This window comes from Oncorhynchus keta, chromosome 28 (genome assembly GCF_023373465.1).
Source record: "Oncorhynchus keta strain PuntledgeMale-10-30-2019 chromosome 28, Oket_V2, whole genome shotgun sequence".
Classification (NCBI taxonomy): Eukaryota; Metazoa; Chordata; class Actinopteri; order Salmoniformes; family Salmonidae; genus Oncorhynchus; species Oncorhynchus keta.
This window is the reverse complement of record NC_068448.1, coordinates 70,358,899-70,386,417: the sequence shown is the minus strand read 5'-3', so window position 1 is coordinate 70,386,417 and position 27,519 is coordinate 70,358,899.

Sequence of the window (27,519 nt, the reverse complement as noted above, 5' to 3'; positions counted from 1 at the left end):
GAGGCATTAGTAGAAGATTAAAATGTATGTTACCAATTGAGCAACATCTATTGCAGTTGCGTGTCTTTGGCTATGCCGGATTAAGTGATATGACATGCAATTCTATAAAATAATTACTCTGTAATTCATATGACCTGATTTAAGCTAATCAGGTGAATGTAATTAACTAGAAAGTTGGGGCACCACGAGAGAATGTTTATAGAGCTGTTATCTTCCGAATTGTAACGGTTTTCCTCCTCTTCTGTGGAGGAGTAGGAAAGATCGGACCCATGCGCAGCGTCATAAGTGTCCATATTTTAATGAAATAACTGAACACTGAATACAAAAGAACAAGAGAAATAAATGAAAACCAAAACAGTTCTGTATGGTAGAACACAGACACAGAAAACAACTACCCACAATCATAGTGGGAAAACAGGCTGCCTAAGTATGGTTCTCAATCAGAGACAATGATCGACAGCTCCCTCTGATTGGGAACCATACCAGGCCAAACACAGAAATACAAAACCTAGAATACACAACATAGAATGCCCACCCCAACTCACGCCCTGACCAAACTAAAATAGAGACATAAAAAAGGAACTAAGGTCAGGACGTGACACGAATAAACTCTTAAAGACCTAGTAATATTTTACATCAATAGCAGTCAATATTTAATCGTCACCTGGTTTAGTCTCATCTGAGAGTTGTAAAGTCTTGGTTATCTTCACAAACCCTGGCTAAAAAATTGAATCAGAAATACAAAATTTGGTTTAGATATTTGCATTTGAGTGAATAAGAGATCAAAGTTCATACCAAGTTCCACCTCCACTGTGAACACCAAAGAGGGATCCGGATGGGCCAACACGGGAGCCGAGGTAAACAGAGCCCTCAGGTGACTAAAAGCCCTGTCCTCCTCAGCTGACCACTGCAAGCGCACCAGGCCCCCCTTCAGCAGTGAGGTATTGGGAACCACTACCTGACCAAAATCCCAGATAAACCTCCGGTAGTAGTTGGCAAACCCTAAGAACCGCTGCACCTCCTTTACCTTGGTGGGAGTCTGCCAATTACGCACGGCTGCAATGCCGTCACTCTCCATCTCCACCACTGAAGTGGAAATGCGATACCCTAGGAAAGACATGGACTGTTGGAAGAACAGGCATTTCTCACCCTTGACGTACAGATCATGCTCCAACAGGCGACCAAGCACTCTGCGCACCAGGGACACATGCTCATTGCATGTCGCGGAGTATATCAAAATGTCATCAATATACTCCACTACACCCTGCACGTGCCGCTCCTTGATAATCTCATCTACAAAGGCTTGGAAGACTGCGCATTCATCAACCCATACGGCATGACGAGGTACTCATAGTGCCCAGAGGTGGTGCTGAAAGCCGTCTTCCACTCGTCTCCCACCCGGATACGCACCAGGTAGTAAGAGCTCCTGAGATCTAGTTTGGTGAAGAAGCGCCCCTATTGCTGTGGCTATGAGCGGTAGCAGGTCACAGTGATCTGATTCAGACCCCGATAGTCAATACACTGGCGCAGACCTCCCTCCTTCTCCTTCACAAAAAAAAACTTGAGGAGGCGGGTGAAGTATAGGACCAAATGTACCCCTGACGCAGGGATTTGGAGACATATGTTTCCATAGCCTCTGTCTCCGCCTGTGAGAGGGGATACAGGTGACTCCTGAGAAGTGCAGCGTCTACCAGGAGATCTATCGCACAATCGCCCTGTCGATGAGGTGGTAATTGAGTCGCATTCTTTTTTGGAGAAGGCAAGATCCAAATCGGCATATTAACCTCTTAGAACTCTTGCTCTATACTGCCCCTGTTGGAGAAAGTGCGTGCCCATAGTAAACTGAAAATATTTTTCCCCAAAATTGCTAATATATGCATATAAAAAATATTATCGAATAGAAAACACTCTAAAGCTTCTAAAACCGTTTAAATTTTGTCTCTATGTAAAGCAGAAATCTCAGGGCATGCATTCTCCCAAATGCTCTTGTCATGGAAAAAGTTGGCCCAACTTTGACGTCATCTCACACGCACTTCCCAAACAGCTACCGCTCTGGGATCGCGCGCTCACGGGAGTTTGAGCGAGCCTAAACCTCTCGGCCGAGCGAAAAAAAAGGTGACTGTTACGCGCGCTCTGGCCGGTGATGTATTTTCTTCAGGATTGATTAAACGACGTGTGTGTTTCTGTTCGTCGTCACGATTTCTGTGCACCTTTATAACACGTTAAAGCTTAATTATGAACATAGTTTGACAAGTTTACTCGACATATAATATGTAATTTCGACGTTTTGGTGCGCATCCACTTGAATTTTGCCTACATTTCGACCGAAATGTGGCTATTTTGAGAACCGAAAGACACAGACTGCAAAACTAAACGCTGGTTTGGTAAGTATAATCCCTTCCAGGTCTTTTGATGGAAGAACAGCAAAGGTAAGGGAATATTTATGTGGTAAATTTGGGTTTCTGTCGACTCCAAGATAGAGGAGCGATAATGCTACTTTTGGAGCGCTGACTCCTAGTATAGCCTAGTGAACGCAACCTGTAACGTTAAAAATAAATGTAAAACAGCGATTGCATTTAGAAGAAGTGTATCTTCCTATACATATGTAAAACATGCATATTTAGTCAAAGTTTATGATGTGTATTCCTTGTTAGCTGACGTTATCTGCCGGAGCTATCGGCATTTCTCCTGACATTTTAGTAGCATTTTTTGAACGATGCATCATTGTAAACAGAGATTTATGGATATATATTGCAGATTATTGAAAAAAAATGAATGTACTGTGTAACATGTTATATTACTGTCATCTGATGAAGATTTCAAAAGGTTAGTGAAATGATTTTTCTTTTAATCCTGCGTTTGTTGATTGCATATTTTTTCCTACTTGGCTATGCAAATGAGCTATGTCTGTGGTGGTGGTTTGACATAAATATGTGCTATGTTTTCGCCGTAAAACATTTTAGAAATCTGACTTGCTGGGTAGATAAACAACTTGTTCATCTTTCATTTGAGCTATTTTACTTGTTAATGTGTGGAGGTTAAATATTTTTAGGAATATTTTTTCGCATTGTGCGTTATGCTAATGAGCTTGAGCCGTAGTCACGAACCCGGATCCGGTATTGGTAGACTATGAGGTTAAGGGGAATGCACATGGTGGAAACCTGGCCTGGACTCTCCACCGTAGTAGCACCAACGGAAACCCCTAAACACCTACCGTAACGCTCTCGTGACCACCCCGTGAGAGCCCTCTGTGGCCAAGAAACCGTGGGGTTATGACAAGCTAACCAGGGTAGGCCCAGCACCACGGGAAATGCAGGAGAGTCAACAAGGAAGAAACTAATTCTCTCCGTATGACCCCCGTGCGTCACCATGCCCAAAGGCGCGGTGACCTCCCTAATCAACCCTGACCCTAATGGTTGACTATCTAAGGCATGAACGGGTAAGGGCACATCCACGGGAACGATGGGGGTCCCTAAACTATGGGCTAAGGCTTTGTCAATAAAATTCCCAGCCGCGCCTGAATCGACGAGCGCCTTATGCTGGGAATGCATGGAAAACTCAGGGAACATGACAAACACAAACATCTGTGCAACAGAGGACTCTGGGTGAGAATGGTGCCGGCTCACCTTGGGTGACGCCAGAGCGCCCTGCCAGCTGCCTCGATTCCCAGAGGAACCAACCCGGCACCAACCGGCAGTGTGACCTCTGCGGCCACAGATGGTGCATGAGCGGGAACCCCCTCCGGTCTGCCTGCTCACCGTCCTTCCCAGCTCCATGGGTATCGGAGAGGGGGTTTGGGAGGATGGAACCACCAGACCCCGATCTGAACGTCCGCGTGTAGCCAGCAGGTTGTCCAGCCGGATGGACAGGTACACCAGCTGGTCAAACGTGAGGGTGGTGTCTCTGCAGGCCAGCTCCCGATGGACGTCCTCGCGCAGACTGCAGCGGTAATGGTCGATCAGGGCCCTGTTATTCCACCCTGTGCCAGCAGCCAGGGTCCTAAACTCCTGGGCAAACTCCAGGGTGCTCCTCGTCTCCTGCCAAAGATGGTAGAGACGCTCACCCGCTGCTCTACCCTCGGGCGGGCGGTCGAAGACTGCCGGAAATGGCGGGTGAACTCCTCAAACTGGTCCAACACCGCATCTCCCACTCTCCACACGGCGTTGGCCAACTCCAGGGCTCTCCCGGTGAGGCATGAGATGAGGGCGGACACCCTCTCACGGTCCGATGGAGCCGGGTGGACGGTGGCCAGATAAAGGTCTAATTGTAATACGAACCCCTGGCAGTTCGCAGCCCTCCCGTCGTACTCCTGGGGCAAGGAGAGACGGATCCCACTGGGTTCACGCGGGAAATTGGCGCTCAAGAGAGACCCCGGTTGTGCTGGTGGAGGCACTGGAAGAATCCCTGTCTCTCCCAGCAGTCCATTGTCTGGACAATGCGATCCATGGTGGTGCTACGATGGTGAAGTATTACTGCATACTCCTGGACGCACTCCTCCACCTCAATGGCCAGGGTACCTTCTGCTGCTGACTTCATAGTTATGGTCGGTGATTCTGTAATGGGTGCGTGCTTGTGGCAGGGAAGTCAGGCGCAGGAGAGTGAACTTGGTATAAATGGAGCAGTTTAATGAATATACAAAAACTCCAAAAACCAAAATAAACAAAATAAAATAAGAGGGTGCAAAACCGTCGCACACCAGAACATAACTTGCACCAATACATACAACAAACAATCACCGACAAGGACATGAGGGGAAACAGAGGGTTAAATACACAACATGTAATTGATGGGATTGGAACCAGGTGTGATGGAAGACAAGACAGAACCAATGGAAAATTAAAAATGGATCAGCGATGGCTAGAAGGTCGGCGATGTCGACCACCAAACACCGCCCGAACAAGGAGAGGGACCGACTTCGGCGGAAGTCGTGACAGTACCCCTCCCCGACATGCGGCTCTAGCCGTGCGTCGACACAGACCTCGGGGATGACCCAGAGGGCGAGGCGCAGGGCGATCCGGATGGAGACAGTGGAACTCTTGCAGCATTGAAGGATCCAACACGTCCTCCACCGGAACCCAGCATCTCTCCTCCGCACCATACCCCTCCCAGTCCACGAGGTACTGAAGGCCCCTAGCCCGGCATCTCGAATTCAGTATGGAACGAACGGAGTACACCGGTGCCCCCTCAATATCTAGAGGGGGCGGAGGAACCTCCCGCACCTCAGACTCCTAGAGCGGGCCAGCCACCACTGGCCTGAGGAGATACACATGGAACGAGGGGTTCATGCGGTAATCGGGGGAAGTTGTAACCTGTAACGAACCTCGTTCACTCTCCTCAGGACTTTAAATGGCCCCACAAACCACGGACCCAGCTTCTGACGGGGCAGGTTTCGGGTTGAGAGCCAGACCAGGTCCCCCGGTGCGAACACCGGGGCCTCACTGTGGTGACGGTCTGCGCCAACTTTCTGGCGCAGCATGGCGCGCTAAAGGTGGACATGGGCGGTGACCGCCGAACACCGCCCGAACAAGGAGAGGGACCGACTTCGACGGAAGTCGTGACACCGTGTTTCATAGTTTACAAACACTGTCTGTTCACATCGGCGGGGCCAATGACTTGACAGAGTTTACTCTATGACAAACCGTTCTCTCATTAAGAAGCTAAATTACATTTCATCTTTTCACAAATAGTTTAATATTTAAACATTTAAATTGCACAACAATTCCATGTGAATCTGATAACTATAATGTGTAGACTTTCCAAGATACAGTCATCCTATAATCAGTAATCAATCAATCAATCAATCAAATTTTATTTATATTGCCCTTCGTACATCAGCTGATATCTCAAAGTGCTGTACAGAAACCCAGCCTAAAACCCCAAACAGCAAGCAATGCAGGTGTAGAAGCACGGTGGCAAGGAAAAACTCCCTAGAAAGGCCAAAACCTAGAAAGAAACCTAGAGAGGAACCAGGCTATGTGGGGTGGCCAGTCCTCTTCTGGCTGTGCCGGGTGGAGATTATAACAGAACATGGCCAAGATGTTCAAATGTTCATAAATGACCAGCATGGTCGAATAATAACAAGGCAGAACAGTTGAAACTGGAGCAGCAGCACAGTCAGGTGGACTGGGGACAGCAAGGAGTCATCATGTCATGTCGTCCTGGGGCACGGTCCTTGGGCTCAGGTCCTCCGAGAGAGAGAAAGAAAGAGAGAATTAGAGAGAGCATATGTGGGGTGGCCAGTCCTCTTCTGGCTGTGCCGGGTGGAGATTATAACAGAACATGGCCAAGATGTTCAAATGTTCATAAATGACCAGCATCGTCAAATAATAGTAAGGCAGAACAGTTGAAACTGGAGCAGCAGCATGGCTAGGTGGACTGGGGACAGCAAGGAGTCATCATGTCAGGTAGTCCTGGGGCATGGTCCTAGGGCTCAGGTCAGTTGAAACTGGAGCAGCAGCATGGCCAGGTGGACTGGGGACAGCAAGGAGCCATCATGTCAGGTAGTCCTGGGGCATGGTCCTAGGGCTCAGGTCCTCCGAGAGAGAGAAAGAAAGAAGGAGAGAATTAGAGAACGCACACTTAGATTCACACAGGACACCGAATAGGACAGGAGAAGTACTCCAGATATAACAAACTGACCCTAGCCCCCCCCGACACAAACTACTGCAGCATAAATACTGGAGGCTGAGACATGAGGGGTCAGGAGACACTGTGGCCCCATCCGAGGACACCCCGGACAGGGCCAAACAGGAAGGATATAACCCCACCCACTTTGCCAAAGCACAGCCCCCACACCACTAGAGGGATATCTTCAACCACCAACTTACCATCCTGAGACAAGGCTGAGTATAGCCCACAAAGATCTCCGCCACGGCACAACCCAAGGGGGGGGCGCCAACCCAGACAGGATGACCACACCAGTGAATCAAGCCACTCAGGTGACACACCCCTGCAGGGACGGCATGAGAGAGCCCTAGTAAGCCAGTGACTCAGCCCCTGTAATAGGGTTAGAGTCAGAGAATCCCAGTGGAAAGAGGGGAACCGGCCAGGCAGAGACAGCAAGGGCGGTTCGTTGCTCCAGAGCCTTTCCGTTCACCTTCCCACTCCTGGGCCAGACTACACTCAATCATATGACCCACTGAAGAGATAAGTCTTCAGTAAAGACTTAAAGGTTGAGACCGAGTTTGCGTCTCTGACATGGGTAAGCAGACCGTTCCATAAAATTGGAGCTCTATAGGAGAAAGCCCTGCCTCCAGCTGTTTGCTTAGAAATTCTAGGGACAATTAGGAGGCAGGACCAAATCAGAGAGATAGGTAGGAGCAAGCCCATGTAATGCTTTGTAGGTTAGCAGTAAAACCTTGAAATCAGCCCTTGCTTTGACAGGAAGCCAGTGTAGAGAGGCTAGCACTGGAGTAATATGATCAAATTTTTTGGTTCTAGTCAGGATTCTAGCAGCCGTATTTAGCACTAACTGAAGTTTATTTAGTGCTTTATCCGGGTAGCCGGAAAGTAGAGCATTGCAGTAGTCTAACCTAGAAGTGACAAAAGCATGGATTAATTTTTCTGCATCATTTTTGGACAGAAAGTTTCTGATTTTTGCAATATTACGTAGATGGAAAAAAGCTGTCCTCGAAATGGTCTTGATATGTTCTTCAAAAGAGAGATCAGGGTCCAGAGTATGCCGAGGTCCTTCACAGTTTTATTTGAGACGACTGTACAACCATTAAGATTAATTGTCAGATTCAACAGAAGATCTCTTTGTTTCTTGGGACCTAGAACAAGCATCTCTGTTTTGTCCGAGTTTAATAGTAGAAAGTTTGCAGCCATCCACTTCCTTATGTCTGAAACACATGCTTCTAGCGAGGGCAATTTTGGGGCTTCACCATGTTTCATTGAAATGTACAGCTGTGTGTCATCCGCATAGCAGTGAAAGTTAACATTATGTTTTCGAATAACATCCCCAAGAGGTAAAATGTATAGTGAAAACATTAGTGGTCCTAAAACAGAACCTTGAGGAACACCGAAATTTACAGTTGATTTGTCAGAGGACAAACCATTCACAGAGACAAACTGATATCTTTCCGACAGATAAGATCTAAACCAGGCCAGAACATGTCCGTGTAGACCAATTTGGGTTTCCAATCTCTCCAAAAGAATGTGGTGATCGATGGTATCAAAAGCAGCACTAAGGTCTAGGAGCACGAGGACAGATGCAGAGCCTCGGTCCGATGCCATTAAAATGTAATTTACCACCTTCACAAGTGCCGTCTCAGTGCTATGATGGGGTCTAAAACCAGACTGAAGCATTTCGTATACATTGTTTGTCTTCAGGAAGGCAGTGAGTTGCTGCGCAACAGCCTTTTCCAAAATGTTTGAGAGGAATGGAAGATTCAATATAGGTTTTTTATATTTTCTGGGTCATGGTTTGGCTTTTTCAAGAGAGGCAGTGAATAGAGAGACGTTTATTATGTTCAACATAGGAGGGCCAACCACAGGAAGCAGCTCTTTCAGTAGTTTAGTTGGAATAGGGTCCAGTATGCAGCTTGAAGGTTTAGAGGCCATGATTATTTTCATCATTGTGTCAAGAGATATAGTACTAAAACACTTGAGCGTCTCTCTTGATCCTAGGTCCTGGCAGAGTTGTGCAGACTCAGGACAACTGAGGTTTGGAGGAATACGCAGGTTTAAAGAGGAGTCCGTAATTTGCTTTCTAATAATCATAATCTTTTCCTCAAAGAAGTTCATGAATTTATCACTGCTAAAGTGAAAGTCATCCTCTCTTGGGCAATGCTGCATTTTAGTTAGCTTTGCGACAGTATCAAAAAGGAATTTCGGATTGTTCTTATTTTCCTCAATTAAGTTAGAAAAATAGGATGATCGAGCAGCAGTAAGGGCACTTCGGTACTGCAGGGTACCGTCTTTCCAAGCTAGTCGGAAGACTTCCAGTTTGGTGTGGCGCCATTTCCGTTCCAATTTTCTGGAAGCCTGCTTCAGAGCTCGGGTATTTTCTGTGTACCAGGGAGCTAGTTTCTTATGAGAAATGTTTTTAGTTTTGAGGGGTTGAACTGCATCTAGGGTATTGCGCAAGGTTAAATCGAGATCCTCAGTTAGGTGGTTAACTGATTTTTGTCCTCTGGCGTCCTTGGGTAGGCCGAGGGAGTCTGGAAGGGCATCAAGGAATCTTTGTGTTGTCTGTGAATTTATAACACGACTTTTGATGGTCCTTGGTTGGGGTCTGAGCAGATTATTTGTTGCAATTGCAAACGTAATAAAATGGTGGTCCGATAGTCCAGGATTATGAGGAAAAACATTAAGATCGAAAACATTTATTCCATGGGACAAAACTAGGTCCAGCGTATGACTGTGACAGTGAGTGGGTCCAGAGACATGTTGGACAAAACCCACTGAGTCGATGATGGCTCAGAAAGCCTTTTGGAGTCTGTGGATTTTTCCATGTGAATACTAAAGTCACCAAAGATTAGAATATTATCTGCTATGACTACAAGGTCCAATAGGAATTCAGGGAACTCAGTGAGAAACACTGTATATGGCCCAGGAGGCCTGTAAACAGTAGCTATAAAAAGTGATTGAGTCGGCTGCATAGATTTCATGACTAGAAGCTCAAAAGACGAAAACGTCAGTTTTTTTTGTTGTAAATTGAAATTTGCTATCGTAAATGTTAGCAACACCTCTGCCTTTGCGGGATGCACGGGGGATATGGTCACTAGTGTAGCCAGGAGGTGAGGCCTCATTTAAAACAGTAAATTCATCAGGCTTAAGCCATGTTTCAGTCAGGCCAATCACATCAAGATTATGATCAGTGATTAGTTCATTGACTATATTGCCTTTGAAGTAAGGGATCTAAACATTAAGTAGCCCTATTTTGAGATGTGAGGTATCATGATCTCTTTCAGTAATGACAGGAATGGAGGTGGTCTTTATCCTAGTGAGATTGCTAAGGCGAACACCACCATGTTTAGTTTTGCCCAACCTAGGTCGACACGGTCTCAATGGTGATAGCTGAGCTGACTACACTGACTGTGCTAGTGGCAGACTCCACTATGCTGGCAGGCTGGCTAACAGCCTGCTGCCTGGCCTGCACCCTATTTCATTGTGGAGCTAGAGGAGTTAGAGCCCTGTCTATGTTGGTAGATAAGATGAGAGCACCCCTCCAGCTAGGATGGAGTCCGTGACTCCTCAGCAGGTCAGGCTTGGTCCTGTTTGTGGGCGAGTCCCAGAAAGAGGGCCAGTTATCTACAAATTCTATCTTTTGGGAGGGGCAGAAAACAGTTTTCAACCAGCGATTGAGTTGTGAGACTCTGCTGTAGAGCTCATCACTCCCGCTAACTGGGAGGGGGCCAGAGACAATTACTCGATGCCGACACATCTTTCTAGCTGATATGCACGCAGAAGCTATTTGCGCTTGGTGATCTCTGACTGTTTCATCCTAACATCGTTGGTGCCGACGTGGATAACAATATCTCTATACTCTCTACACTCGCCATTTTTAGCTTTAGCCAGCACCATCTTCAGATTAGCCTTAACGTCGGCAGCCCTGCCCCCTGGTAAATAGTGTATGATCGCTGGATGATTCGTTTTAAGTCTAATACTGCGGGTAATGGAGTCGCCAATGCCTAGAGTTTTCAATTTGTCAGAGCTAATGGTGGGAAGCTTCGGCGTCTCAGACCCCGTAACGGGAGGAGTAGAGACCAGAGAAGACTCGGCCTCTGACTCCGACCCGCTGCTTAATGGGGAAAACTGGTTGAAAGTTTATGTCGGCTGAATGAGCGACACCGGTTGAGCTTTCCTACAGCATTTCCTTCCAGAAACCGTGAGAAAGTTGTCCGGCTGCGGGGACTGTGCCAGGGGATTTATACTACTATCTGTACTTACTGGTGGCACAGACGCTGTTTCATCCTTTCCTACACTGAAATTACCCTTGCCTAACGATTGCGTCTGAAGCTGGGCTTGTAGCACAGCTATCCTCGCCGTAAGGCGAGTACAGCGACTACAATTAGAAGGCATCATGTTAATGTTACTACTTAGCTTCGGCTGTTGGAGGTCCTGACGAATCGTGTCCAGATAAAGCGTCCGGAGTGAAAAAGTTGAGAAAAAAATAAATAAATATATGAACGGTAATTAAAAAGTGAAAACCGTAAAGTTGTCAGGTAACAAAATAGGTTGGCAACAAAACGCACAGCAACTCGAAAACAAGCCTGCAAGTTGTCATGTCTCAGACATCAACTGAACTGACATCATATTCATTAACCTCATTCATAGTCCGCCCCATCCCGCATGCGGTCGCGTTACTACAGCCTCAAGCTCATTACCATAACGCAACGTTAGCGATTTCTAAAAATCGCAAATGAAATGAAATAAATATGCCTGCTCTCAAGCTTATCCTTTTCTTAACAATCCTGTCGTCTCAGATTTTCAAAATATGCTTTAGAACCAGAGAAAATCAATCATTTGTGTAAGAGTGGTGATAGCTAGCTTAGCATTTAGCGTTAGCATTTAGCACGCAACATATTCACAAAAACCAGCAAAGGGATCAAATAAAATAATTTACCTTTGAAGAACTTCAGATGTTTCAATGAGGAGACTCTCAGTTACATAGCAGATGTCCAGTTTTTCCTGAAAGATTCTTGTGTAGGACACAACGTTCCGTTTTGTTACTATGCATTTGGCTACCGAAACTAACCGAAAATTCAGTCACCTACACGTCAAACTTTTTCCGAATTAACTCCATAATATCGACTGAAACATGGAAAACGTTGTTTGAATCAATCCTCAAGGTGTTTTGTCATATATCTCTTCATTGAAATGCCGTCCCTGGAAGCCTGCATTCTTCTCTGATTCGGATGGAAAAATACTGGTAGCTGACTTTTGCGCACCAATTTCCACGCAGACACCGTGCGGGACACTTGGCAATTGTAGTCTCTTATGGTCAATCTTCCAATGATATGCCTACAAATACGTCACAATGCTGCAGACACCTTGGGGAATCGATAGAAAGTGTCCGTTCATTCCTGTCGCATTCACAGCCATATAAGGCGATCATGGAAAACGTAGCTTCAGAAATCCTGTTCATTTCCTGGGTGCTCAAACATCTTGGTTTTGCCTGAAGCTTTTGTTCAACGGCACTCACAGTGAAAATCTTTGCAGTTCTGGAAACGTCAGAGTGTCTTCTTTCCAAAACTATCAATTCCAAGCATAGTCGAGAATATATTCGTGACAAAATATTGCGCTTAAAACGGGCACGTCTTTTTATCCAAAAATGAAATAATGCCCCTAGTGGACTAACAGGTTAAGTCCCAATGCATATTTTCAACTGGTTGGATTATGGTTCCGTTTCCCATCTTTTGATGTGACCAGAATCTCTATGTTAACAAAGGGCTTTTTCAAGATTCAACTCTATAGAGTAAAGAGAGAGAAACAGGGGGGAAAGGTATTTATGGGGGTCATAAACCTCCCCCATCAAGCCAACATCATGACAGCAGGATAAATCAATGTTAAAGTTGACATAGCTGGCCATATATGGATGTTAAGTTTTACTTTATGGGTTGGTTATGTAGGCTTCTTCTAATCCATGGCTTTCTACTACATATATAATAATACTATTAAATTCTGTCTTTACATTAAAAACCAAAGTCTGTCAGAATTCCAGTCATTCCAATACATGTTATACCCCTTGATCTTCAAGGAAAGGACTTGGAAATATGAAAGTATAGATTAGCCAAATTGTTTAACCTGAGCATAACCCCAAAAGTAAGGATTTATTAGCCAGCCCTACTTTGTTGTTTATGATTTTGTTGTCATGGAGGACTGATTGGGCTTATTGTTTTGAAAAATAAATGCTGCACTCATGGAATGGCATGCTTTGAGCCCTACTGAAAAGTGCTATTTACATGTGAAAAATGAATGCCATATGCTGCATTTGATATATGCCTATTGTTGACCTTTTTGTTGGTGACAATTGGATATCTTGATAATATGCAGCTTTCTAAAGGGCAAATCCACAGATGAAACATTAACAAAACGGCTGCCCAGCCTCTGTTTTGGGTAAAAAGCTGAGGGATGGGCCTGGAGAAATGTAACCACTCTCAGATTAATAGACAGAGCAATGGATGCAAGAACTGACCATCCATAATATCAAAATTATAGTTTTAACAAAGTTATGAGGCTATGAAATAACACATACGGAATCATGAAGTAACCAAAAAAGTGTTAAACAAATCTAAATACATTTTGTATTCTTCAAAATTTGACTTGATATCAGCTTTGCACAATCTTGGCATTCTCTCAACCAGCTTTATGAGGAATGCTTTTCCAACAGTCTTGATGGAGTTCCCACATATGCTGAGCACTTGTTGGCAGCTTTTCCTTCACTCTGAGGTCCAACTCATCCCAAATCATCTCAATTGGGTTGTGGAGGCCAGGTCATCTGATGCACCATTCCATCACTCTCCTTCTTGGTCAAATAGCCCTTACACAGCCTAAAGGTGTGTTCTGGGTCATTGTCCAGTTGAAAAACAAATGATATTCCCACTAAGTGCAAACCAGATGCGATGGCGTATCGCTGTGGTAGCCATTCTGGATAAGTGTGCCTTGAATTCTAAATACATCACTGACAATGTCACCAGCAAAGCACCCTCACACCACCATACCTCCTCCATGCTTCACATGCGGAGATCACCCGTTCACCTACTCTGCATCTCACAATGACACAGCGGTTTGAAATCTCAAATTTGGACTCATCAGACCAAAGGACAGATTTCCACCACTCTAATGTCCATGACTTATTCACGCAGTCTCCTCTTAACAGTTGATGTTCAGATGTGCCTGTTACTTGAACTCTGTGAAGCATGTATTTGGGCTGCAATTTCTGAGGCTGGGAACTCTAATGAACATATCCTCTTCATCAGAGGTAACTCTGGGTCTTCATTTCCATTGGCATTCCTAGTGAGAACCAGTTTCATCAAAGCAAGTGTCGGTTTTTGAGACTGCTCTTGAAGAAACTTTCAAAGTTCTTAAAATGTTCCATATTGACTGATCTTCATGTCTTAAAGTAATGATGGACTGCTGTTTCTTTATGATTATTTGATCTGTTCTTGCCATAATATGGACTTGGTATTTTACCAAATAGGGCTATCTTCTGTATACCACCACTACCTTGTCACAAGACAACTGATTCAACAACTGGCTCAAACACATTAAGAAGGAAAGAAATTCCACAATGAACTTTTAACAAGGCACACCTGTTAATTGAAATGCATTCCAGGTGATTACCTTATGAAGCTGGTTGAGAGAATGTCAAGAGTGTGCAAAGCTGTCATCAAGGCAAAGGGTGGCTACTTTGAAGAATCTCAAATATAAAATATATGTTTTATTTGTTTAACACTTTTTTGGTTACGACATGATTCCATGTGTTATTTAATAGTTTTGATGTCTTCACTAAGTTGGTCACTTAAAAATGCCTTATAAGAGCGTCTGCTAAATGACTTAAATGTAAATGTAAAATGTAAAAATTTTGAAAGAAAAGCACCTTTTTTGTCCATTAAAATAACATCAAACTGACCAGAAATACAGTGTAGACATTGTTAATGTTGCAAATGACTATTGCAGCTGGAAACGGCAGGTTTTTTATGGAATATCTACATAGGCGTACAGAGGCTCATTATCAGCAACCATCACTCCTGTGTTCTAATGGCATGTTATGTTAGCTAATCCAAGGTTATAATTTTAAAAGGCTAATTGATTACTAGAAAACGCTTTGAACAATAAAACTGGCATTCTTTAGACTAGTTTGAGTAACTGGAGCATCAGCATTTGTGGGTTCATTTACAGACTCTAAATGACCAGAAACTAAGCTCTTTCTTCTGAAACTTGTCAGTATATTCTTGTTCTGAGAAATGAAGGCTATTCCATGCGAGAAATTGCCAAGAAACTGAAGATCTCGTACAACGCTGTATACTACTCCCTTCACAGAACAGCTCAAACTGTCTCTAATCAGAATTGGAAGAGGATTGGGAGGCCCCGGTGCACAACTGAGCAAGAGGACAAGTACATTAGAGTGTCTAGTTTGAGAAACTGACACATCACAAGTCCTCAACTGGCAGTACCCGCAAAACACCCATCTCAACATCAACAGCGAAGAGGTGACTCTGGAATGCTGACCTTCTAGGCAGAGTTCCTCTGTCCAGTATCTGTGTTATTTTGCCCATCTTTTCTTTTTATTGGCCAGTCTGAGATATGGCTTTTTCTTTGGAACTCTGCCTAGAAGTCCAGCATCCCGGAGTCACCTCTTCACTGTTAACGTTGAGACCTGTGTTTTCACTGGCTGTCCACTGGTTTCAAAAACAATGATTGATAAACACGTTAAACTTCTTGAATTCAACCATTATTGGGCTCAAATACACATAAACATACACATACATAGATTTGTGAACAGTCATCCACAACACCCACAATCCGTGAAGGCCAAATAGCTAAATGAGAGAGCAGCAGTGTGATTCACATCAATGCGCTATGTAGATATCAATAAGAAGTGATATCCGTATCACCGTAGACTCCACCACTGCTGTCATCCTTACCTCCAAGCGTTTATTCAAGTTGGATAATCTATGGATGCCGACAGCAGTCGCACCATTGGAAGACATAGCTTGGACAGTAGCCTACAAAAACCTATTCCTGTTCTTTTCCCACGATCCATCAAACACATTTGGTGTGTCATCGTAGTGGTCTCTGACTTGTGGTCAGACACGCTCAGGTGGAACAAATTTAAACTTGCACATTTTTTCAATGCTGATTTGAATGTCATTGAGAAAACATAGAAGTTTCAAAGAATTTGTTCCGCAAAAATCCTTTCTGAATTTCTAAGTAATCCTCGAAGTAATCATCTAGTTTTTCAAAAGCATCTGTAATCTGATTACAATATTTTTGTTGGCAACGTAACGGATTACAGTTACCGTTTTTTATAATCCCTTACATGTAACGGATTAATCCGTGTGAGCCACTCCGTGCTTCATCAAAGTCTCGTCTTACAAGCATACTAAACACTTCTATTTAACTACCACAATCACACACTTCCCTTCTCATCAGTATTTTTTTTACCAGCTGCATCATTTTTATTTTTTATTTATTTTACCAGGTAAATTGACTGAGAACACATTCTCATTTACAGCAACAACCTGGGGAATAGTTACAGGGGAGAGGAGGGGGATGAATGAGCCAATTGTAAACTGGGGAAGATTAGGTGACCATGATGGTATGAGGGACAGCTTGGAAATTTAGCCAGGACACCGGGGTTAACATCCATACTCTTACAATAAGTGCCATGGGGTCTTTAATGTCCTCAGAGAGTCAGGACACCTGCTTAACATCCCATCCGAAAGACGGCACCCTACACAGAGCAGTGCCCCCATTCATTGGGGCATTGGAATATGTTTTAGACCAGATGAAAGAGTGCCTCCTACTGGCCCTCCAACACCACTTCCAGCAGCATCTGTCTCCCATCCAGGGACCAACCAGGACCAACCCTGTTTAGCTTCAGAACCAAGCCAGTGGTGGGATGCAGGGTGGTATGCATGACCTATATGACCCTGATTGTTTGTGTTCCAAGTTTCCTGCAGATGTAGACTGTGTAGATGAATATCCTCATTTAAATAGACTTTGTGAAGGTGAGTCCTACGATTCTCTTTAGGGATGGATTAATTCTAAGGATGGAATGTAATTACTCCTGGTTTTACTCCTCGCTGAGAAAAATGACAAGACATAATTATTATTCTCATGTTCTTTAATCCATTGCTCTTCCTTATAATACAATTTATTTCAATATCCTATACTGATATTAGGGAACCAAAGTATTTACGGGTTGCATGAATTGGATGTGACGCAATTCGTACCCAAGCGTTATTACATTACCAATCATGACATAATATGCAATAATATCTCTCTATTAGATGTGGGAACCTACATTTTCTGATCACTTCTCCAAAAAAGTTTTATTTTTACAAGACCTACAGTACATGGAGGCAAAATGTACCACGAATACAAATATATAGACCAAAAATGGTAGAGCAGGTGATAGAGGGGGAAGGACTCAAGGGATAGAGATACAGTGCCTTGCGAAAGTATTCGGCCCCCTTGAACTTTGCGACCTTTTGCCACATTTCAGGCTTCAAACATAAAGATATAAAACTGTATTTTTGTGTGAAGAATTGTAAGGGTTTTCTCCTGGTGAAAGAGGCGGACCAAAATGCAGCGTGGTGGTTATTCATGTTTTTAATAAAGACATGAACAGACTATACAAAACAAGAAAAGTGAAATCCTAAACAGTCCTATCTGGTGCAAACACAGAGACAGGAACAATCACCCACAAAGCCCAACACAAAACAGGCTACCTAAATATGGTTCCCAATCAGAGACAATGACTAACACCTGCCTCTGATTGAGAACCATATCAGGCCAAACATAGAAATAGACAAACCAGACACACAACATAGAATGCCCACCCAGCTCACGTCCTGACCAACACTAAAACAAGGAAAACACATATGAACGATGGACAGAACGTGACAAGAATCAACAAGAAGTGGGACACAATCATGAAGTGGAACGACATTTATTGGATATTTCAAACTTTTCTGTAGCTCAGTTGGTAGAGCATGGTGCTTGTAACGCCAGGGTAGTGGGTTCAATCCCCGGGACCACCCATACGTAGAATGTATGCACACATGACTGTAAGTCGCTTTGGATAAAAGCGTCTGATAAATGGCATATATTATTATATTAACAAATCAAAAACTGAAAAATTGGGCGTGCAAAATTATTCAGCCCCCTTAAGTTAATACTTTGTAGCACCACCTTTTGCTGTGATTACAGCTGTAAGTCGCTTGGGGTATGTCTCTAACAGTTTTGCACATTGAGAGACTGAATTTTTTTCCCATTCCTCCTTGCAAAACAGCTCGAGCTCAGTGAGGTTGGATGGAGAGCATTTGTGAACAGCAGTTTTCAGTTCTTTCCACAGATTCTCGATTGGATTCAGGTCTGGACTTTGACTTGGCCATTCTAACACCTGGATATGTTTATTTTTTAACCATTCCATTGTAGATTTTGCTTTATGTTTTCGATCTTTGTCTTGTTGGAAGACAAATCTCCGTCCCAGTCTCAGGTCTTTTGCAGACTCCATCAGGTTTTCTTCCAGAATGGTCCTGTATTTGGCTCCATCCATCTTCCCATCAATTTTAACCATCTTCCCTGTCCCTGCCGAAGAAAAGCAGGCCAAAACCATGATGCTGCCACCACCATGTTTGACAGTGGGGATGGTGTGTTCAGGGTGATGAGCTGTGTTGCTTTTACACCAATCATAACGTTTTGCATTGTTGCCAAAAAGTTCAATTTTGGTTTCATCTGACCAGAGCACCTTCTTCCACATGTTTGGTGTGTCTCCCAGGTGGCTTGTGGCAAACTTTAAACAACACTTTTTATGGATATCTTTACGAAATGGCTTTCTTCTTGCCACTCTTCCATAAAGGCCAGATTTGTGCAATATACCACTGATTGTTGTCCTATGGACAGAGTCACCCACCTCAGCTGTAGATCTCTGCAGTTCATCCAGAGTGATCATGGGCCTCTTGGCTGCATCTCTGATCAGTCTTCTCCTTGTATGAGCTGAAAGTTTAGAGGGACGTCCAGGTCTTGGTAGATTTGCAGTGGTCTGATACTCCTTCCATTTCAATATTATCGCTTGCACAGTGCTCCTTGGGATGTTTAAAGCTTGGGAAATCTTTTTGTATCCAAATCCGGCTTTAAACTTCTTCACAACAGTATCTCGGACCTGCCTGGTGTGTTCCTTGTTCTTCATGATGCTCTCTGCGCTTTTAACGGACCTCTGAGACTATCACAGTGCAGGTGCATTTATACAGAGACTTGATTACACACAGGTGGATTGAATTTATCATCATTAGTCATTTAGGTCAACATTGGATCATTCAGAGATCCTCACTGAACTTCTGGAGAGAGTTTGCTGCACTGAAAGTAAAGGGGCTGAATAATTTTGCACGCCCAATTTTTCAGTTTTTGATTTGTTAAAAAAGTTTGAAATATCCAATAAATGTCGTTCCACTTCATGATTGTGTCCCACTTGTTGTTGATTCTTCAGAAAACAATACAGTTTTATATCTTTATGTTTGAAGCCTGGAATGTGGCAAAAGGTCGCAAAGTTCAAGGGGGCCGAATACTTTCGCAAGGCACTGTATAAACACATTTAGACGTTCACAGAGTGGAGTTCCATGCATCAAGATTAGCCCATCTAATATAAAGGTCAAACACATGACATCAGAGGTATGGGATGCAGTAAACATGAACTGTAAGCCCCTTAGAGTAGGATCTCTGACCTTTTTATATCCACCTGAGACTTGAGGACTTGCACTGAAAATGTATCTTAGAGAGAGAGAGAGAGAGAGAGAGAGGCAGAGAGAGAGGCAGAGAGAGAGGCAAAGAGATGCAGAAAGAGAGAGGCAGAGAGAGAGAGAGAGAGAGAGAGAGAGAGAGAGAGAGGCAGAGAGAGGCAAAGAGAGAGAGAGAGAGAGAGAGAGAGAGAGAGAGAGAGAGAGAGAGAGAGAGAGAGAGGCAAAAGAGAGAGGCAGAGAGATGCAGAAAGAGTGAGGCAGAGAGAGAGAGAGGGAGAGAGAGAGAGAGAGAGGCAGAGATAGAGGGAGAGAGAGAGAGGCAGAGAGAGAGGCAGAGAGATGCAGAAAGAGAGAGGCAGAGAGAGAGGGAGAGAGAGAGGCAGAGAGAGAGGGAGAGAGAGAGAGGCAGAGAGAGAGGGAGAAAGAGAGAGGCAGAGAGAGAGGGAGATAGAGAGAGAGAGACAGAGAGAGAGAGGCAGAGAGAGATGCAGAAAGAGAGAGGCAGAGAGAGAGGCAGAGAGAGAGGCAGAGAGATGCAGAAAGAGAGAGGCAGAGAGAGAGGGAGAGAGAGAGGCAGAGAGAGAGGGAGAGAGAGAGAGGCAGAGAGAGAGGCAGAAAGAGAGAGGCAGAGAGAGAGGGAGAGAGAGAGAGGCAGAGAGAGAGGGAGAGAGAGAGAGGCAGAGAGAGGCAGAAAGAGAGAGGCAGAGAGAGAGGGAGAGAGATAGAGAATATTATTAATCATTGGAAAAACAAGTCATAACATTGGTCTGGTGTTTACATGTCTCTTCAGAAACCCAGTTTGAAATGACTGTTGCCAAATTACTGTTTGTCTGCATCACTTAATTCCACCACTTCTCTCTCAAATTACATTCTCAAAGTCGTGCCCCAAAAGTCATAAATCAGCATTTAGTCATTAGTGTTAGTTATCCCTAAGGAGGCTCTACGCCTTGCTAATTATTCATCTTTACAACCAGTGAAGCATTTCCTTGTCCTCCCATTCTCAAGTGCATGACCATACACATCAAACAGGAGATATTAGAGCACCTAAAAAACCCTACCAATATCTTACATGTGTTTTTCTGGCTTGGCAGAGGAAGGTGGATACTGCCATGGGTCTCCCTAGGTTTATTGTCTTTCTTTCTTGCGTGACAGTGCCTCAATCTAAAATGAATTGAAAAGATTAGCACCAAATACATTCAGGAAATTACATGATGCTTATCTCTCCCATTTATTTTGGATTGAGACATACACAGATAGAGGATTTTAATTTGATCACGCTTTTGTTGCTGAAAATTTCACAGGAAATGCAAATTATCTTTGTGATTTACATACACTACCGTACAAAAGTTTGGGGTCACTTAGAAATGTCCTTGTTTTTGAAAGAAAAGCAACTTTTTTTCCATTAACATAAAATCAAATTGATCAGAAATACAGTGTAGACATTGTTAATGTTGTAAATGACTATTGTAGCTGGAAATGGCAGTTTTTTTATGGAACATCTACATTGGCGTACAGAGGCCCATTATCAGCAACCATCACTCCTGTGTTCCAATGGCACGTTGTGTTAGCTAATCCAAGTTAATCATTTTAAAAGGCTAATTGATCACTAGAAAACCCTTTTGCAATTATGTTAGCACAGCTGAAAACTATTGTTCTGATTAAAGAATTAATAAAACTGGCCTTCTTTAGACTAGTTGAGTATCTGGAGCATCAGCATTTGTGGGTTTGATTACAGGCTCTAAATGGCCAGACACAAATAACTTTCTCCTGAAACAAATCACCTTTTCCTGAAACTCGTCAGTCTACTCGTGTTCTGAGAAATGAAGGCTATTCCATGCGAAAAATTGCCAAAAAACAGAAGATCTCATACAACGCTGTGTACTACTCCCTTCACAGAACAGATCAAACTGGCTTAAACCAGAATTGAACGAGGAGTGGGAGGCCCCAGTGCACAACTGAGCAAGAGGACAAGTACATTAGAGTGTCTAGTTTGAGAAACCGACGCCTCACACGTCCTTAACTGGCAGCTTCATTATATAGTACCCCAGTGACTGCCTGCAGGGAGAAACTTTGTAGCGGGGCATTGGAAAAGAGGGAGAAGCATTAGGGATAGTCACATTATAAGGGTGGGAGATGAGGAAATTTTGGACTGGCAAGGAAGCATGGCTGAGTCAAATAGGAATCCTGACTTAACGAAGTGATGAGCCATGTGCTTCTTGTCATTAAAAACCACATCATCAACATTAAAGGACATGGGCAGTGACAGTGACGAGAGAACTCTGGGATAATGAGGAAAAGCCACGTCTCAGACTGGCCAATAAAAATAAAATATTAAGATAGGCAAAAGAACACAGACACTGAACAGAGGAACTCTGCCTAGACTGCCAGCATCCCGGATTCGTCCCTTCACTGTTGACGTCGAGACTAGTGTTTTGCGGGTACTATTCAATGAAGCTGCTAGTTGAGGACTTGTGAGGCGTCTAATGTACTTGTTCTCTTGCTCAGTTGTGCACCGGGGCCTTCCACTCCTCTTTCTTTTCTGGTTAGTGCTCGTTTGCGCTGTCCTGTTCTGTGAGTTGTACACAGCATTGTATGAGTTTCCAGTTTATTGGCAATTTCTCGCATGATATAGTCTTCATTTCTCATAACAAGAATAGACTGACGATTTTCAGAAGAAAGATCTTTGTTTCTGGCTATTTAGATCCTGTAATCAAACCCACAAATGCTGATTCTCCAGATACTCAACTAGTCTAAAGAAAGCCAGTTTTATTGCTTCTTTAATCAGAACAACAGTTTTCAGCTGTGCTAACATAATTGTAAAATAGTTTTCTAATGATTAATTAGCCTTTAAAATTATAAACTTAGATTAGCTAACACAACATCAACCGTTGTGTTAGCAAAATCAGCCGTTTCCAGCTACAATAGTAATTTACAACATTAACAATGTCTACACTGTATTTCTGATCAATTTGATGTTATTTTAATGGACAAAAAAAAAGCTTTTCTTTCAAAAACAAGGACATTTCTAAGTGACCCCAAACTTTTGAACGGTAGTGTAACTTAACTGAAAACCTCAACTTTTGGTCAGCAAAAAGCCAAACCACCAATAAAACAACATTATGGGCTAAACATTCAAATCCGGTTGCTGTAGGATTATTTTGCTGTGACAATATATGTCAAATTAAGATCCTAACATCTGTAGCTGGTTCTACACAATAAATGGCCCGAGACATGGACATACACTACATGACCAAAAGAATACGAACACCTGCTCGTCCCCCCTTTGCTGCTATAACAGCTTCCCCTCTTCTGGGAAGGCTTTCCACTAGATGGTGGAACATTGCTGGGGGGAGTTGCATTCATTCAACCACAAGAGCATTAGTGATGTCAGACACTGATGTTGGGAGATTAGGCCTGGCTCGCAGTTGGAGTTCCAATTCATCACAAAGGTTTTCGATGGGGTTGAAGTCAGGGCTCTGTGCAGGCCAGTCAGTTTCTTCTCCACCGATCTTGACGAACCATTTCTGTATGGACCTCGCTTTGTGCTTTGGGCATGTTCCCCAAACTGTTGCCACACAGTTGGAAGCACAGAATTGTCTAGAATATCATTGTATGCTGTGGCGTTAAGACTTCCTTTCACTGGAACTGAGGGGCCGAGCCAGAACCATGAAAAACAGCCCCAGACCATTATTCCTCATCCACCAAACGTTACATTTGGCACTATGCGTTCGGGAAGGTAGCCTTCTCCTGGCATCTGCTAAATCCAGAGTCATCCGTCTGACTGCCAGTCCAATAGCAGCAAGCTTTACACCAATCCAGCCTTCACTTGGCATTACGCATGGTAATCTTAGGCCTGTGTGTGGCTGCTCGGCCATGGAAACCCATTTCATGAAGCTCCCCCCCAAAAACATATTGTGCTGATGTTGCTTCCAGAGGCAGTTTTGAACTCAGTAGTGTGAGTGTTCCACCCGAGAACAGATGATTTTTACGCACTACGACCTTCAGACCTCGGCGGTCCCGTTCTGTGTTCGTGGCTGAGCTGTTGTTAATCCTAGATGTTTCCATTTCACAATAACAGCACTTACAGTTGACCTGGGTAGAACTAACAGGGCAGAAGTTTGACGAACTCACTTGTTGTTAAGGTGGCATCCTATGACGGTGCCATGTTGAAAGTCACTGAGGTCTTCGGTGTGACCATTCTTTTGCCAATGTTTGTCTATGGAGATTGCATGGCGGAGATTGCATGGTGGTTATATACCTGTCAGAATCAGGTGTGGCTGAAATATCCGAATCCACTAATTTTAAGGGGAGTCCACATACTTTTGTATTTATATTATATCTCGATAGAAGACCCCTTTTGAAGCTTGGAAACTTGCTTGGATGCTTGGATGCTTAGAGTGTAATGTCCCTTTAACTGTCAAGCAACAGTGTTTTTTTGGCCTGATCGCGGTGTCACTCATCATTACAACCAAAATAAAGTATACCAAAGTACACTACCTGTGCTCTTGTAACAAAACCTAACAACCTTATGGGGGAAAGGATATGTATTTACTGTTGTCAATAAAACACAGAGTGCTAGTCCTTTATCAGGTGGTGAAACGTTGACTGGTCTTCGACTCGATTTGAAGCTAAATAACAGAAATGACGACCTTGCGAAGGCTGGGATCCCAGTGATAAGGCAGTGTTTGGCTCTTTCTGACTGGAATGAGGCTTTTCATTCCACCCCAAGTAATAATGTTAGCCTCCTCATTTCTTACCACTATGACTGTCAGCCAGGCTGGCAATTACTCTGTTGGAGCGGTTTGGATGGCTTGCCTAAAGGGTGACCTGACACCTGTCTGTTAGCTGCAGGATTCACCCAGCAAACCTATTTTTATTTTTTAATACGGTGAACTTTTGATTGAGGAAATTATGCCATTACATGCTATGCTATGTGTGAATCTCAAAAAGGTGAATGAAAGATCATTAAAAAAACACAAAATGACGTATAACTTAAAATCGAGAAATCATATGATGTTCAGTTTCACATACAATCACTTAAATCTGCAATCTGCAATCTGCAATAGCTACATCCATTTTGAAACTATAATACCTTTGATTGATAAATGCCTCATAAGCTTAGCTCAATTGTCTCACCTCATCAGAATCCGAAATATAAGCTTGTTTTACCCCTTTGTTTGTAAACAAAGTTATTGTCAACAAACACTGTATAGCCTCAAAACATGGTTAACACTATCATGTTAGTATCATGGATGGTCAGTCCATGGACCCATAGCTCTGTCTATGAATTTTAACATGGTCACATTTCTCCAGCTTTGTTATTCTTTGAACTGCCGATTGCAGACTGACATCACAAATTAAAGGTTTTTCTTTAGAATTTCATAGCAATTGGAACATTAAATTTCAGATTGTCATGGAGGGTTGGAGAGAAGGCTGGGGGGGGAAGCCCAGTTCATTCCTGCGGCCCTGCGGACCGTGGCGATCTTTTAAAAGCTCATCATTCCCGCTAATGCTCATTAGGTTGGCTGAACAAAGCCTTTAAGAAAGATAGAACTCCTAACTGAGGCACTGATCCCCCCAGATGCACCTTATTGTCTATCGCCTCTTCTTTCCTCTTCTTCCCCGACACACTTTCTCAAAGAGATTAACGGTTGAGACGGAAACTCTCTTGAGCGGACTGAACTTCAGAAGTTTTCGCTCATTGAAACATCACTGCAGCAGTGTGTCAATGTGACCTTCCGTCCCTTTAAAGTCTACAGTGTAAAAGTAATTTCTCATTTATCTCTGTAATCACCTCTTTAAGTAGTTATTCTATCGTTCATATCTTTTCCTCCATCTGATCATCCATCTGTGGTCACACTGCACTCTTTAATAAACACATCATCTGAGAAGGTAATGCTTGTAACACAAGCATTTCGCTACACCCGCAATAACATCTGCTAAATACGTGTACGCGACCAGTAAAATTTGATTTGATGACGTTATTATAAGGTCCTGGATGGCAGGAAGCTTTGTACCAGTGATGTACTGGGCAGTTCGCATTACCCTTTGTAGTGCCTTGTGGTTGGAGGCCGAGCAGTTGCCATACCAGGCAGTGATGCAACCAGTTTTTTGATGCTCTCGATGGTGCAGCTGTCGAACCTTTTGAGGATCTGAGGATCCATGGCAAATTTTTTCAGTCTCTTGAGGTGGAATAGGTTTTTGCTGTGCCCTCTTCATGACTGTCTTGGTGAGCTTGGACCATGTTAGTTTTTTTGGTGATGTGGACTCCAAAGAACTTAAAGCTCTCAACCTGCTCCACTGCACCCCCATCAATGAGAATGGGGGCGTGCTCGGTCACCCTTTTCCTGTAGTCCACAATCATCTTGATCACATTGACAGAGAGGCTATTGTCTCAAGTCACTGGTGCTTCCTGATTTAATTTTTGCTCGTAAGCAGGAATCAGGAGGAAAGAATTATAGTCAGAGTTGCCAAATGGAGGGCGAGGGAGAGCTTTGTATGCGTCCCTGTGTGTGGAGTACAAGTGGTCCAGAGTTATTTTTCCTCTGGAAATTTGGTAAAAACTGATTTAAGTTTCCCCCCATTAAAGTCCCCGGCTACTAGGAGCGTTTTCTTGTTTGCTTATGGCAGGAATACAGCTCATTCAATGCTGTCTTAGTGCCAACCTCTGACTGTGATGGTAACAGCTACGAAGAATACAAATGAAAACTCTCTCCGTAGGTAGTGTGGCCTACAACTTATCATGAGATGCTCTACCTTATGTGAGCAATAGCTCGAGACTTCCTTAGATATCGTGCACCAGCTGTTATTTACAAAAATACATAGTCCACTGCCCCTTGTCTTACCAGAAGCCACTGTTCTATCCTGCCGGTACATCGTATGAATATTCTTCAGGCTAGGGTCTATTTTTCTCCATTGCTGCCTGACTGACGTGCCCAAGGTAAACTGCCTGTTGCTCAGGCCCTGAAGCCAGAATATGCATATAATTGGTACCATTGGAAAGAAAACACTCTAAAGTTTGTAGAAATGTTAAAATAATGTAGTAGACTATAACACAATAGATATGGTAGAAGACAATCCAAAGAAAAACCAACCATATTTTTGTTGTTGTTTGAGAGCCCATGCTCTTCCAATAGAATGTATAGGAAAATATTAAGTCTCACTCCCAGTATGCAATTCCTATGGCTTCCACTGGATGTCAGTAGTCTTTGTTCAAGGTTTCAGGCTTGTTTCTTCCCAAGCGAGGAAGAATTATGAGTTTTAGTACTGAGACTCAGACATGGAAATCAGTCTATGCGTGTGCAAGGACGCGCACCTGCTAATATTGTTTTCCTATTGAACATACTTCTTTCTGTATTAAATATTATAGTTTAATGACATTTTAGGGTATCTGAGGATTAAATAGAAATGTATTTTGACTAGTTTTAACAAAGTTTAGCGGTAGATTTTTGGAATCCTTTCTCTGCAAGTTGAACGAGTGGATTACTCAAATCGATGGCGCCAACTAAACTGATTTTGGGATATAAAGAAGGATTTTATCAAACAAAAATGGCACTACATGTTGTAGCTGGGACCCTTTGGATGACAAATCAGAGGAAGATTTTCAAAAAGTAAGTCAATATTTAATTTGTGAATTTATGAAACCTTGTGCCGGTGGAAAAATATTTTGACATGGGGCGCTGTCCTCAAACAATCGCATGGCATGCTTTCGCTGTAAAGCCTACTGTAAATTGGACAGTGCAGGTAGATGAACAAGAATTTAAGAATTTTAATTGATATAAGACACTTGTAAATACATAAAAGTTTAATATCCATAATTTTTATGAATATTTATTTGAATTGCGTGCCCTCCAGCTTCACCGGACGTTTTTCCGCTAGCGGGACGCCTAGCCTTAACAGCCAGCTGTATGTTGATATTGTCATCGTTCAGCCACGACTCTATGAAGCACAAGATGTTACCATTTTTAATGTCCTGTTGGTAGATTAGTCTTCCTCATAACTCGTCAATTTTATTCTCCAAAGCTTGCACGTTTGCTAGCAGAATGGAGGGAAGCGGGGGTTTATTCGATCGCCTACGAATTCTCAGAAGGCGCAGATCACGAGGATC